This window comes from Canis lupus, chromosome 37 (assembly GCF_048164855.1).
Source record: "Canis lupus baileyi chromosome 37, mCanLup2.hap1, whole genome shotgun sequence".
NCBI classification, from domain to species: domain Eukaryota; kingdom Metazoa; phylum Chordata; class Mammalia; order Carnivora; family Canidae; genus Canis; species Canis lupus.
Window position 1 is genome coordinate 23,079,839 of NC_132874.1, and position 13,385 is coordinate 23,093,223.

General features: G+C 54.5%; 1 pseudogene; it reads left to right on the top strand.

The window, feature by feature from the left end:
• The first annotated feature begins 213 nt into the window (after positions 1 to 213).
• Positions 214 to 6,025, top strand: LOC140626284 (tubulin beta-4B chain-like; annotated as a pseudogene).
• The last annotated feature ends 7,360 nt before the right edge of the window (positions 6,026 to 13,385 follow it).

The following is a 13,385-nucleotide window of genomic DNA, read 5'->3' on the forward strand; positions in this document are numbered from 1 at the left end:
GTATATTCCTAAGTATGCCTCTTATGACACCCCTGATTTTGAAGACCCTCCAACACCTGTCGGTCTGAGGCCCGCCCAGCCGATGGTAACAGTGGGTCCTTCAGAGCCAGTGAGAACATGGAAGGCAGCCCACCCCTGCGGCCCAACCAACACCAACCTCAGGATGACTGTTACTCCGACCCCACGGCGTTCACACACTGTACCTAAGAAACCATGGAGGTGACGACCAGGCGATCACAGATGCCCACTCCCCCCTCTCCTTTGCTTCACCCAACTGTAGGCAGGTTTTCCTCGGCCCACAGCCCATATTTTGGCTTGCACCGAGCTTAAACAAGCGCCTAGGGGAGCACTGCCCCCCTCACCAGTCCAGTCTGAGAACCTGCTGACCTGCTGACCAGGAGGCAACGCTGCGGCTGGGCCACCTGATTCTGCACCTGCTCCCACCAGCTCCGTCCCTGCCCAGTCCCTGCTGGTCCGCCAGCCTCGGCCTGTAAAAGAAGAGCCTGTTCTGACGGGTGACTGACACCTGCCACTTCTCAGACCGGAACCCCACGGCTTTGCCCTACCAGGACGCCGCAGAGCCCAGCCCCGCTGTGGCTGGCGCTGCCTGTGGCGGGGGGTGGGGGGGGAAGGGGGGGGCGCGAGGCCGCGGCTCTCCCAGGCCCTGGCGCCCCCCTGCCCCTGCCTCCCCCGCACCCTGCACGTTCACAAGCCGCTGGGCCACCGGCCCCCCGGTGCTGCCTCTCCTCCCGCCCCCCTCCTGCCCCCTTCCCTCTCCCCTTTCGCCCTTCCCCCCCACCCTGTAGGGCTGCCGCTCCTCCCGCCCCTCCCTCCTCACCCCTGCCCCCTCCCTTTACCTTCTCCCCTGATACTAGCCCCCCCCGCCAAAGGCTGCCGCTACCACCTCCTTCCCCCTCCCCCCTCCTCCACCACCCTGTAGGGCTGCCGTTCATCCCGCCCCTCCCTCCTCACCCCTACCCCCTCCCCTCTCCCACAACAGGGCCCCCTCGGGGCTGCCGCTCCCCCCCCCCGCCCCCTCTCCCCACCCCCCTCCCCTGCTCTCTCCCCCCCACCCCCTTCCTCTGACACGGTCCCGCAGGGCTGCCGCTCCCCCTCTCCTCTCCCCCCTCCACCTCCCTTCTTCCCCCCTTCCCTTCTCCCCCCCAGCGGAGCTGCCACTCCTCCCGCCCCCTGCCCTCTACCCCCTCCCTCCTCACCCCGGCCCCCTCCCCTGTCCCCTCTCCCCCTCCCCCCCCCCCCCCCCGCGGGGACAGGGCGACCCGCCCGCTGCTGTCCGAGGTCCCGGCTGCTGCCTGCAGGGCTGGGTGGGGTTTGCACCCCGAGCAGGAGCACGCATCCCCCAGGCAGTGGCGGGGCGGGGTCTCCGCAGGCCTCCCTGCCCATCAGGGGCGGCTGTGACCTTCAGCCCTGCCGGGGGCGCCCGCCTCCCCAGCATCCGGGGCTCTCCCTGCCTGGGCCTCCGCCGCGCCCCCCCTCCCGGGGCAGTGCACCTGGCAGCCTGGGGGAGGGGCCGCCGCCCTGCGCCCCGACGAGCCCCCCTGCGGCAGCCCCCGCAGCACACGGGTGCAGCTCTAGGCCCCCCCCCCTGCCCCCACGGGGCCCCTGCTCCAAGGTCAGGGAGGGGACCCAGGGGCCGCCCTCCTCACTGGCATCCAGGGTGCCAGCCCCCTCCCTGACCTGTGTGTCTTTCCCCAGTTTTGGGAGGTCATCAGTGACGAGCACGGGATCACCCCACCGGCAGTTACCATGGAGACAGCGACTTGCAGCTGGAGAGAATCAACGTGTACTACAATGAAGCTGCAGGTGATGAGCCATGCTTTCTGCCCAGTCCCCCTGCTTTGCACGCTGGGGCAGATGCAGTGTCCTAGGGACAGCCGGTGGCCCCGGCACAGAGAGGCTGCTTGCATGCATTTAAAGTGTCGGCTGCTAAAAATGACTGGCGAAGCCCCCCTGACTCCTGCATGTTGGCCATGACTAAGCAGCCGCCGCTGGCTCCTCTTCTAAGGCAGAGACAGAGCTCTGTTCGCTGCCTTTTGTCTCTGGTGCTAGAATTTTCTCTAATGATGCTGCTGTGAGAGGCGCATGGAGCACAGCCCGGGCTGTGATCCCTGTGCCCCCCGCCCGTCTAAGTCCGGCTCTGTTCCCCGCAGGTAACAAATACGTGCCTCGGGCCATCCTGGTGGATCTGGAGCCGGGCACCATGGACTCGGTCCGGTCCGGGCCCTTTGGCCAGATCTTCAGGCCCGACAACTTCGTGTTCGGTACGTAGTCACGGTCAGGGCAACGGGCTCCAGGAGTCTCCTTCCTCAATGCCGGGCAAGTCCCGATTCTTAGCGTCACCTGCCAGGTGGAGACTGGGGGTCCACAGAGGCCTGGGTCCCGGCCTGAGCCCCCGGCCCCTCTCCGGGTGGCTCCGGGGACAGTGTGGGCCCAAGGCGGCCTCTAGAGCCCTCCCAGAGCGCAGCGGCCTGGGACGGGTCAAGAACACAGAGCGGGACCAGCGTCCCCACAGGAGTCGGTGGGCTTCTGGTAGCATCGCAGCCCAGGGCCAGCGGGCAGCCACTTCAGGAAGCCAAAGGCCAGGGGCACAGGTTATGCCCAGAAGTGGAGGCAGCTGCTTAGGGCCCGTCTCCTCGGATCATACTGTGCCCTTGCTCCTGCCTGTTTATTGCATCTGCTGTAAATATGTCAAATACTGAAATCGTGACCTGCACCAACGGTCAGAAACGTGGTGCCTTTCCTGGCCCCTCAGGGTGCCCAGGCTCACCCAGAGGTGCAGTGTCCTTCCCTGCAATCCCGATACTAACAGTAGAGGAACAGGAAGGGTGACACAGTTCTCAGCAGCCCCACAGACAACCAGGCGGCCTCGGGTGAGTCACCGGTACGACGAGGCCGCCCAGAAGCCACGCGGTCAGGGCTGCAGTCTCAGCTCACCATCAAGACAGTCGAACTAGTCCTTGACTCCAAATCCTGTCCCATGGGCCTGGCGGGAGGGAGCCCAGGAAGGGACGGAACCAGCACTTCAGGAGGATGGAAACTAGGGGCATCTGAAAAGTATGGAGAGGACAGACACCGTTAGCTAAGGAGCCGAGCCCGGGCGGGTGGCCAAATGACACGGGTCAGTGGCTATGAAGGAGCTTTCTAAGGAATGTCTTGGTTGAAGGTGCTGTTGGCACCTGCCCACATTCCTGTGACACTGGCTCTTCCCAGACTCCCTACCGCATGTTCTGCCCCTGACACCTTTTGGAAGGAGGACTGCAGAGAAGGACAGGCTGAATAGGTGAGCCCCCCGGCTCTCGGGGGGACCTCTCGGGTGATGGTCCACCTCGCCCCTTACAGGTCCCCCAGCCTGGAGCCCTGTGGCTGCCCCGGTGCGGCCTGGGGGCTTCCGTTTCCTGGCTCAGGCCCCTACTGCCCTCCTGCTGCTTCCTGGGGTTAATGTCACCCAAAGCGTTGTCTCAGGTTAGCTTCTGGGAGTCTGACCTATGACACTCCCCAAAGAAGAGAAGCCATAGTTTTTTATTGCTAGGTCACAAGTTACCACAAACTCCGTGGCTTCAAGCATCACAATTGTCTTACAGGTTCTGGGGTCGAGAGTCGTGGGTCTTCCACCCACGTGCTGAACTGACCATCCTGAGCTTCTCCATCTGGAGCCCAGGGCCCTCTTCCGTGGCCCAAGGGTGGTCGGTGGAATCCGGTTCCTCATGCTCATGGGTCTGAGGTTCCTGTTTGCTTGCGGGCTGTTGACCAGAGGCCTTTCTTCGCTCCCCGGGGCTGCCGGCCTTTCCCTGCCACAGGGCCCTCCACAGCATGGTGGCAGGCTCCTCCAAGGCCAGCGGGAGAGGGTCTCTACTCCTTTGAAATTCTTTTTTTTTTTTTTAAGAGTATATTAATTTATCATGAGAGAGAGAGAGAGAGAGAGGCAGAGATAAGCAGAGAGAGAAGCAGGATCCTCCCAGGGAGCCCATTGCGGGACTCGATCATGGGACCCCTGAGCTAAAGGCAGAAGCTCAACCACTGAACCACCCAGGTGCCCCTGCTTTGAAATTCTGATATCCTTTTCTGCCCTCAGCCAGAACAAATTCTCTGCTTTAAATGGGCTCATGTGATTAGGGGCGGCCCACCCACACAATTTCCCTATTTGAAAGTCGACTTGGAATCTTACTTACATCTGCAAAATCCCTTAGGTTAGTGTTTGAACAGTGGGAAAAAGGTATGTACACACCAGGGCCAGGTGGCTCTGGGGGCTGTGTCAGAATTCTGCTTCCCCCAGTGGACGGTTTGGGGGAATGGGAATGGGCTTTGAAACTGGTTCCAACCTCTGAACCTATGGTCACAGAATAAGCGGTGTTTCTACTTACTAGCTGTATGGCCTTGGGCAAGCATTCAATCTCTCTGAGCCTTAGCTCCTTTTTCCAGAAAATGATTATAATGGCACCTACCTCAGAGGGTTATTGTCGGGATTAAACGTCATAACATACGGAAAGTACTTGTCACACAACAGCGCAACAGTTGGTGCTGCTGTGAGCATCCCATTAAGGGAGGTGTTCGAGGATAGGCTATGTGACTTCCTGTTGGGAATTCTGCAAGAGGCGACCAAGACAGATGAATTTTGGAGTATCTTTTAATTTTAGAAAATACGATTTTGAGGTCCCTTTTGACCACTGAAGTCGAAGAATCTATGTGAATATTCTTGGAGCAGTTAATATACTCGTCAATATAGGACCTTAACTGATTGGTATTAAGCTGTATCCTTGGTACAGAGTTTCATAAGGGGATGGAGCCCATGTGCTCAAATTTGGGAAGGAGTAGCAAGAGGTGGGAAAAAGAGTCAAAAGAGAAACTCAACCGCTCTTAACAGTTCTACTTAGAACTAGTTCCGGGATCCCTGGGTGGCGCAGTGGTTTGGCGCCTGCCTTTGGCCCAGGGCGCGATCCTGGAGACCTGGGATCGAATCCCACATCGGGCTCCCAGTGCATGGAGCCTGCTCCTCCCTCTGCCTGTGTCTCTGCCTCCCTCTCTCTCTCTCTCTCTGTGTGACTATCATAAATTAAAAAAAAAAAAAAAAAAGAACTAGTTCCAACTCAGTAAGTTAAATTTGCAACTGCAGGTGGCTACAGTGGAAACGTCTATCTTGGGCTGGGCTCAGAGTAGCAGCATACGGTGTTTTGAGACAGCTGCGCAGGGTCAACGGCCCATTCTAACTTTCCTCTCACATGTACTTCCTTCTTTCCTTGTCTTGCTTCTCCCTCACTTCCTTTCAATTGGGCAGCAGGTTCTGGTCCCGGCATCAATATCTAGTGAGACTTGACCATTCATTGGTTGACTCAGCTCCTGGTTTGCTGGGCCTCTTCCTCAGCCTGTAGTGGGCTCTCCTCACTGTGGAGACTCTCAATCTGTGCCCTATTTTCAGCCTCATTTCTCCTCTATCAGTATCGGCATCTCAATGGGACCCAGATGCCTCACTAATTGCACCCTTAAAAGTCACCTGTGAATCAGCACAGTATTCCCTGAGTTAACAAAAATTTGACTTTGAAACGCCCAGTACCTAGAAATTTCTGGTTATACATTGCTTCTCTATCCTCCAGTTCTCCCAACGGCTTTAGCCTCCCTTCTTCCCCCAACATACCACACCCACCAAGCTGTCCTTGGCCAGTGTGTCCCCTGTCGGCCACTGAGAGGAAATTCCTGGTCCACGACCACACCTCCTCTTCATTTTCACCAAGATCCTTTCGCCCACAATATGCCCCTCCCTTTCCTCTCTCAACATTCACAGCTCTGATGAATCTCTTTCAGAGAATGCCTTTCCCAACATATCTGTCTCCATCTTCTTTAATCTCCTTTTTTTATGAAAAAACATCTAATTATTTCTTTGTATCCAGAAAATAACCTGTTTTGTAAAATGTTTACACTACTTGTAATTTATGTTATGATATAAAAGTTAAGTTGCATTTGACTAATTGACATGTTTGGTGGACATGTAATTAAACATTTATTAGTTTTATTATTGCAGTTTTCTTGTTTTCATAATCATATTTTCAAGTTTTATCCCCTCTCCCCCACCACCACTGATCTGAAATAATTTCTTAGGTCTTGAAAACTAGTCAGTGCTATGCTCATAGTGGTAAAATAGTAAAATGGGTAAAATTGGCCTTGCTGGTAAGATTAAAAGAGTGGAAGTAGCAAATATTCCTTGTAATCATGAAAAACAAAAGAATATTGCTAGCACGTTACACAGGCATCACACTCTGAGTGTTCAACAAAATTTGGTACAGTGAAATTTAACAGACTTAATCTACCACATATTTGAAATGCTGCCTATTACTATTTTTGTACTACATGACAACTAGGCATAAGGAATAACTGATTACAAGAACATACTAGGGAGGGGCACCTGGGTGGCTCAGTGGTTGAGCGCCTCCCTTCGGCTCAGGTCATGACCCCAGGTCCTGGGATCGAGTCCCACATCGGGCTCTCCACAGGGAGCCTGCTTCTCCCTCTGCCTGTGTCTCTGCCTCTCTCTCTGTGTCTCTCATGAATAAACAAGTAAAATCTTAAAAAAAAATACAGTGGAAAAAAGACAGTCTCTTCAATACATGGTGCTTGGAAAACTGTAAAAGAATAGACCTGACCACTGCCTATTAGCATACACAAAAATAAACTCAAAATAGATCAAAGACCTAAATGTTAGACCTGAAACTATAAAGAGGGCACACGCAGTAACTTCTCTGACACTGGCCATAGAAAAATTTTCTAGAAATGTCTCCTAAGGCAAGGGAAACAAAGCAAAAATAAACTATTGGGAGTACATCAAATTGGGATTCCTGGGTGGCGCAGCGGTTTGGCGCCTGCCTTTGGCCCAGGGCGCGATCCTGGAGACCCGGGATCGAATCCCACGTCAGGCTCCCGGTGCATGGAGCCTACTTCTCCCTCTGCCTGTGTCTCTGCCTCTCTCTCTCTCTCTCTCTCTCTCTCTGTGACTCATAAATAAATAAAAAAATTTAAAAAAAAATAAAAAAAAATAAAAAGGTTCTGCACAGTGAAGGAAATAACAAAAGACAAACTACTGAAAGGGAGAAGATATTTGCAAATGACATATCTGATAAGGGGTTAATATCCACAGCATATAAAGAACTTATACAACTCACTGCCAAAAACTAAACAATCCAATTAAAATACGGACAGAGGACTAGATTAGACATTTCTCCAAAGAAGACATCCAGATGGCCATCAGACACGTGAAAAGATGCTCAACCTCACGCATCATCAAAGAAACGCCAATCAAAACCACAGTGAGAGATCACCTCACACCTGTCAGAATGGCACGAATCAGAAAGGCCAGAAATTACAAACGTTGGCAAAGATGTGGAGAAAAAGGAACCTCTGTGCATTGTTGGTGGGAATGTAAATTGGAGCAGCCACTGCGGGAAACAGTGCAAAGGATCTTCAAAACAATTAAAAATAGAATTACCATATGATCCAATAACTCCACCACTAGGTATTTACCCAGAGAAAGTGAAAGCACCAATCTTTCCTGTTTCTTGCAGCATTATTTATAATAGGCAAGACATGGAAACAATCTAAGTGTCCATCGATAGATGGATGGATAAGGAAGGTGTGGTACACACACACACACACCATGGAATGTTACTCAGCCATAAAGAGGGCGAGTTCATGTCGTTTGTGACAACATGGATGGACACTGAGGGTATTATGCTAAATGAAATAAAGAAGACAAACACCACATGACTTCACTCATATGTGGAATCTAAAAATAAAAAATAAAAAAAAATAAACAAAGCAAAAGCTGAATCAAACCTATTAACACAGAACAAACTGATCTTTGCCAGATGGGAGAATAGAGAGTGAGATAGATTATAGGACACACGGGCTTCCCGTAAAAATAAAATAAAATGAAAATGATTACAAATAAATAGTATTCCTACACAGTAGTCAAGGCAAGCATTTCTGGAATTTAGTTGGGAAAAAAGGAGGGCACCACGAATGAGAAACAGTTTCGAGGCTTCTCTGAAGACGCCTGGCTGCACAATGAGGGAGACCTCGGCAGACTGTAATTTAAATGCACTATAGGTCCAATAAACACTTTTAAAAATGTGCCTCAGGATCATTTTATAGCTAAAAAAAAAAGGCACTTCATATTTTGAGTGCACTTTCCCCGGGGTATCTAATGAGGGGTGGGGGCCGGTTGATGCTCCCCCTGCAAAGACCATCGTGGGGAAAGCTGTGCGGCCTGTGTCGGGGGGCAGGGGGGCTCCTGCGTGATGGGCTAAAACCCTGGCAGTCTAGGTGAGGGCAGCAAGAAGGCAGGGCAGGGAACCAGGGGAGCCCCCCGCCTGCCCCCCCGCCGCCCCGGGCTGCTGGCAGCCTCCCAGCACACCTGCAACACGAGGCAGAGCCATCAGGCTCCGCAGGACCGCGGCCTGCACAGCCCGGGAGGAACCTGCTGACGGCAGCCTTCCCCCACCCGGCTGCCTGGCGGTGAGACGGGGCACCGCTGAGCCCTGGGGCTCCCAGGAAAATGCCCTGCACCCTGGGTGCACCCAGGGCTTGGCCACGTGGGAGTCGGCATGGTTGGCCTCACCCAGACACTTGGCAACTCACACTGTGGCGTGCAAAGGGCTCACATTTGGCAAACAGGCGGCCAGGGGGCCAGGGGGTCGCAAAGTGACAGCAATAGGCCCCCCGTGTTGCACGCCCTCCAGGGCCCTCCCGGGCCTGTGCAGCGCGGGCTCAGAAGCCCCCCCAACACCCACTGGCCTGCGGAGCCCTGGGCTCTGGGAGGGGGCTGCAGCCTGCACAGGGGCCTCAGCTCATTCTTCCGTGACTTTATTTCTCCTGGTGCCTTCCTTGCTGCAAGCCCAGGAACTAAGGGTTGGGGCTGTGATAGGAAGATGTGGACACCATATTATGAGGCACAAAGGAGGGCAAGTGACCTCATGGGGAAAGCGTCACTGGAGTTGATTTAGGGAGAGGAGCCCCTGGAAGGAAGGAAGGAAGGAAGGAAGGAAGGAAGGAAGGAAGGAAGGAAGGAAGGAAGGAAGGAAGGAAATAGGAATACTAATTCCAACGGCTGAGGTTGCTGTAACACAGCAGGTGGATTCTAGGTGCTTTCACATATCCCGTCATTCAGTCTTCGAAGCGACCCGAGGAGGTAGGTACTGCCATTTATTCCCATCTTCCAGATGAAGCAAGTGAGGCACAGAGAGTTTAAGTGAGTTCCTCTCAGTCACACAGCTAATAAGTGTCAGAGTTGGGATTTGCACCCACCCCACCCACGGCCTGTGTTCTTCACTCCATCCGGGGAATGTGGGGCTGCGCCAAACGGGGCGACATTCATTCCGGCCTTGGGAACAGCCTTGGCTGCGTGAGGCAGGGCTTGCTCGGAGAACCTGGTATGTTCCAGATGCTCTAGCTTATGGGCAAAATGGTAGCAGTTGGGAGAAGGTTATATATGTTTGAGAATCTGTGAGATTGTGATGTAAGCCATGGTGAAAGAAAACACAGCGTTTCTTCATTTTTTAATGTCCGAGGCAAATGTAACTGAAATGACGTTAAAAAGGAACGCACAAAAACACCCAAATGACCAGGAAAGAAAGAAGAAAAGAAGGTAGTACATCAAACACAGTGAAAAAAAAGTATACACAGAGAAGAGCAGAAAGACACACTTCCATTCTTTTGTATTTTCTAAAGCTTCTAATTTCATAGTCAGAAAATATGTATATAAAAATAAGTTTCTTACCATGATAAAATATATACGTATATGTAATGTATGTGTTTATTACACACACACACACATTTGTTGTTTTCAACTTCGAAAGGCCCAGAGCGACAATTGTAGTAAAAATAACACATCCCGGGACATGAAACATTGCAGAAAGGGGCTGAAAAACATTACCGTGCATTTACTCCAAATTATTATTATCTGGTGCAAAAATTTATAAACTGTAACTTGTTGGCATTGATGTTTCCAAAGCAAGTTAAACTGGGGTCCAGGCTATTTATAGTTTAGGAAGTCAGGTTTTTGGTTTTTTTTTTTTAAGATTTTATTTATTCAAGAGAGAGAGGCAGAGACACAGGCCGAGGGGGAAGCAGGCTCCATGCAGGGAGCCCGATGTGGGACTCGATCCCCGGATCCCGGGATCACACCCTGGGCCCAAGGCAGGTGCCAAACTACTGAGCCACCCAGGTGCCCCTGAGGAAGTCTTTTTAAAAAGGAAGCACTTCCAAAGCTTTAAGTAAAATTCCTCCATCTTCATATGGAGATGCTTTTATTAAAAGCTTGCAAACGTGTGCTCACAGCTGCAGGAGCGTTTCACAGGAAAGAGACTTTGAGGCGCCTTGTCCCCTGGACCCTCTCCGAGGGCACAAACAGGCTGTGAGGCTGCTCCCGAATAATTCATGCCACCTGGTTGCCGGAATGGTTCTTGGCTCTTCATTATCCTATTGACGTTTTCGAAATTTCAGGATCCCAATTTAGATCTATTTCAACCAGATCACAGGTGTCCCGGCAGAGACGGCCTCGGCTCACAGCAGTGGCCCGCAGGACAGCCCAGGCGTGCAGAGGCCACCCCGGCCAGAGCAGAGGGAGGGCAGGAGGCGACGGCCCCGAGAGCCAGGGGCAGGATTCTGAGCCCGTTTGTACCACGCAGGCAAGGCCCAGCCTTCTACCGGGAATTCACTCCTTTCCTTTCCAGTTTGAATTTTGTCATCATCACCCCAAAGTGCCTTCAGGCAGGGCCCGGCTCACACTCCTGATGTCAGTGACATCAAGTCCAAAGCAGGAAATGACACATGGCGGGACGACGTTGGCTCTCCTCCCCCACCACCCTGCCCAAGGGCCCAAAGAGCTGCTCCTTTCTGGACGGGAGGGTCCGGAGAACACCCCCGACCCCAAAGCTTGCCCAAGGCCTGCTCCAGGGGAGGGCATCTCCCCCGTCCACAGCTGCGCTGCTGTGACAGCTGCTGGCGCGGCGCTGGCCCCGAGGAGGACGACGGTAGGAGCTGGCAGCCCTCGATGAGTCACCTTAGGCCGGGCAGGCATCATTGAATAAACTGCCTGTGTGCCTCTGAGGATGTGCCGACCGAGGACAGAGGACAGGCGGGCCTGGGGGAGGGGCGGGCGGCCCGGGGAGGAGGCCGGTCCAGACCGCCAAGGCGGCGTCCTCCGGCTGCCAGAATCCAAGGGCCAGCCCTCCGGTGCCTGGGCCCGGGGAACCCATGCTGTCATTTATTTATCAACCGCATGCTCACGAAACGACCGACCGGGTCACAGGCAGTGACTCTTGCCTCCCAGCATAAGGAAAACAGATTTCCCTGTTTCAGATGTGGGAACAGAGGCTCAGAGAGGGTAGGTGACTTGCTTAGCGACCGGAGCAGGACGAAGTGGAGCGGGCACCCCCCACGAGGGTGATCTTTCCCTGCCACAGGTGGGGAAATGTCCACCCACTGGGGTCCCACGTCCCCAAGATGGTCCCTTCCAGGTCACATATTCTTCTCCTATTTGGCCCCAAATCCTCATCTTGTAGGAAACCACAAAGACCAAGAGGCAATTGCCTCCAGAAAAATCTCTGTAGCTCTGTGTTGTTAGTGAAGCTACAGGGAGCAGGGCCATTCTCTGCAGAGGAACTGGAAGGCTCTAGAAGCTCGGGAGGAAATGGGAGCTGGAGATAGAGATGGAGAGATGGTGGAGGCCAAGCCGAAGAACCTGGCAATGATGTCAGTGGGATGGACTGGGGGCGGGGGCGGGGACTCTGTGCTGGGAGAGGAGAGGGGGAGGGGGAGGGAGCCGGGAGCCGGGAACCCCCTCCCTCCCTGAGACAGCACCTGGGTGCCCCGGGTGCCCCTAAGACACTGTGATGCAGCCGCAGGCCACAGGTGGACGCGGGCCACCGCCGCTGGATGCCACTACCAACCCGGCAAGCAGGCTTCGGGCCTACAGCAGCAGCATCACCTCGGCTTTTATAGGGTATTCTTGATCCATAAATTTGACCTGCTTTCATCCAGAGCTTCTCATTTCCTACTCACAAAGCTGGCGGCAGGGCACCTATAATTATCATCATTTTATGGTTGGAGAAACTGGCCCCAGAGAGGAAAAGGAGTATGTGCAGGGAAACAGAAACCGTCCCCAGGTCCCCGCTCACCTGGCCCAACGCTCAGGATCATCGTTGAGAACAATCAAGACTGGATGTTACCTCACCCTGACCAAGCCTTTAAAACTCACCTGGGCTTTGTCTTTGTGGAAGGACTCGAGGTGCCTTCACTTACTGGCTTTGTAGCTACTCAGCTCTTTGAGGCTCCTTCGCCGAAATTGGGACAGTAATTATGTCTACTCTAGAGCAGGGCTGTTCACTGGAAATACAATGTGAGTCACTCAGGTAACAAAATTTTCCAGTAGTCGCTACTAGTGTAGTAGTCATTAAAAAAAATATTCTATTTATTTATTCATGAGAGACACAGAGAGAGAGAGAGGCAGAGACCCAGGCAGAGGGAGAAGCAGGCTCCATGCAGGGAGCCCGACCGGGGTCTCCATCCAGGGTCTCCAGGATCACGCCCTGGGTGGAAGGTGGCACTAAACTGCTGAGCCACCCGGGCTGCCCTTGTAGTAGTCATTTAAGAAGGTAAAAGAAAAAAAAATGAATTAAAACCTATATCCAAAATAGTATTTTGATGTGTTATCAATATGCAAAATTAGTAAGTCGCTTAACTTACTGAGTCCATGAAATGCAGTGACTGACTTACACGCACAGCGCCTAGGGCACATCTCAAGCGTTCAGGAGTCGCGCGTGGTGGCCTTTGAACGGGGCTGCGCGGCCCTGGAAGGAGGCCGCGGGGATTAGGTGACACAGCGCGTGGAGGGCTCGGGATCCGGGGCTGAGGCCCCTGGCATCCTCCGTGGCACGCAGGCCCCGCGCAGAACTCGCCGCAGCTGCACGGCCCTTACCAGGGCCCAAGAGCCCAGGGGATGCGCGGGGCCAGCGCAGCCCCTCGCACACCCACCGTCTTCCCGACGCGGTGGCACCTGCGGTCCCCGGAGCCCCTCCCCCTAGTCCGTCCCGCACCCTGGCTGCGGATCCGCACCTGCTCCAGGCCCCGCGCAGGCAGGAGCCCCGCACCCCGCCGAGGCCCCTCCCCCGTCTGGGACCCGCGCCCCCAGCCCGCCTCGGGCGCCCGGAGCCACGGGAGGGGGCGCCGGCAGCCGAGCCCCGCGCCCGGCCAGCCCCGCGCCGCGCACCTCGCACCGCGCCCCGGCTCCCCCTCGCGGTGCCGCAGTCCCCGCCGCCCCGCCCCCCGCCCCGCCCCATTACGTCACCGCGGGCCCGGCGGGGGCGCCTCCCGCGCTATAA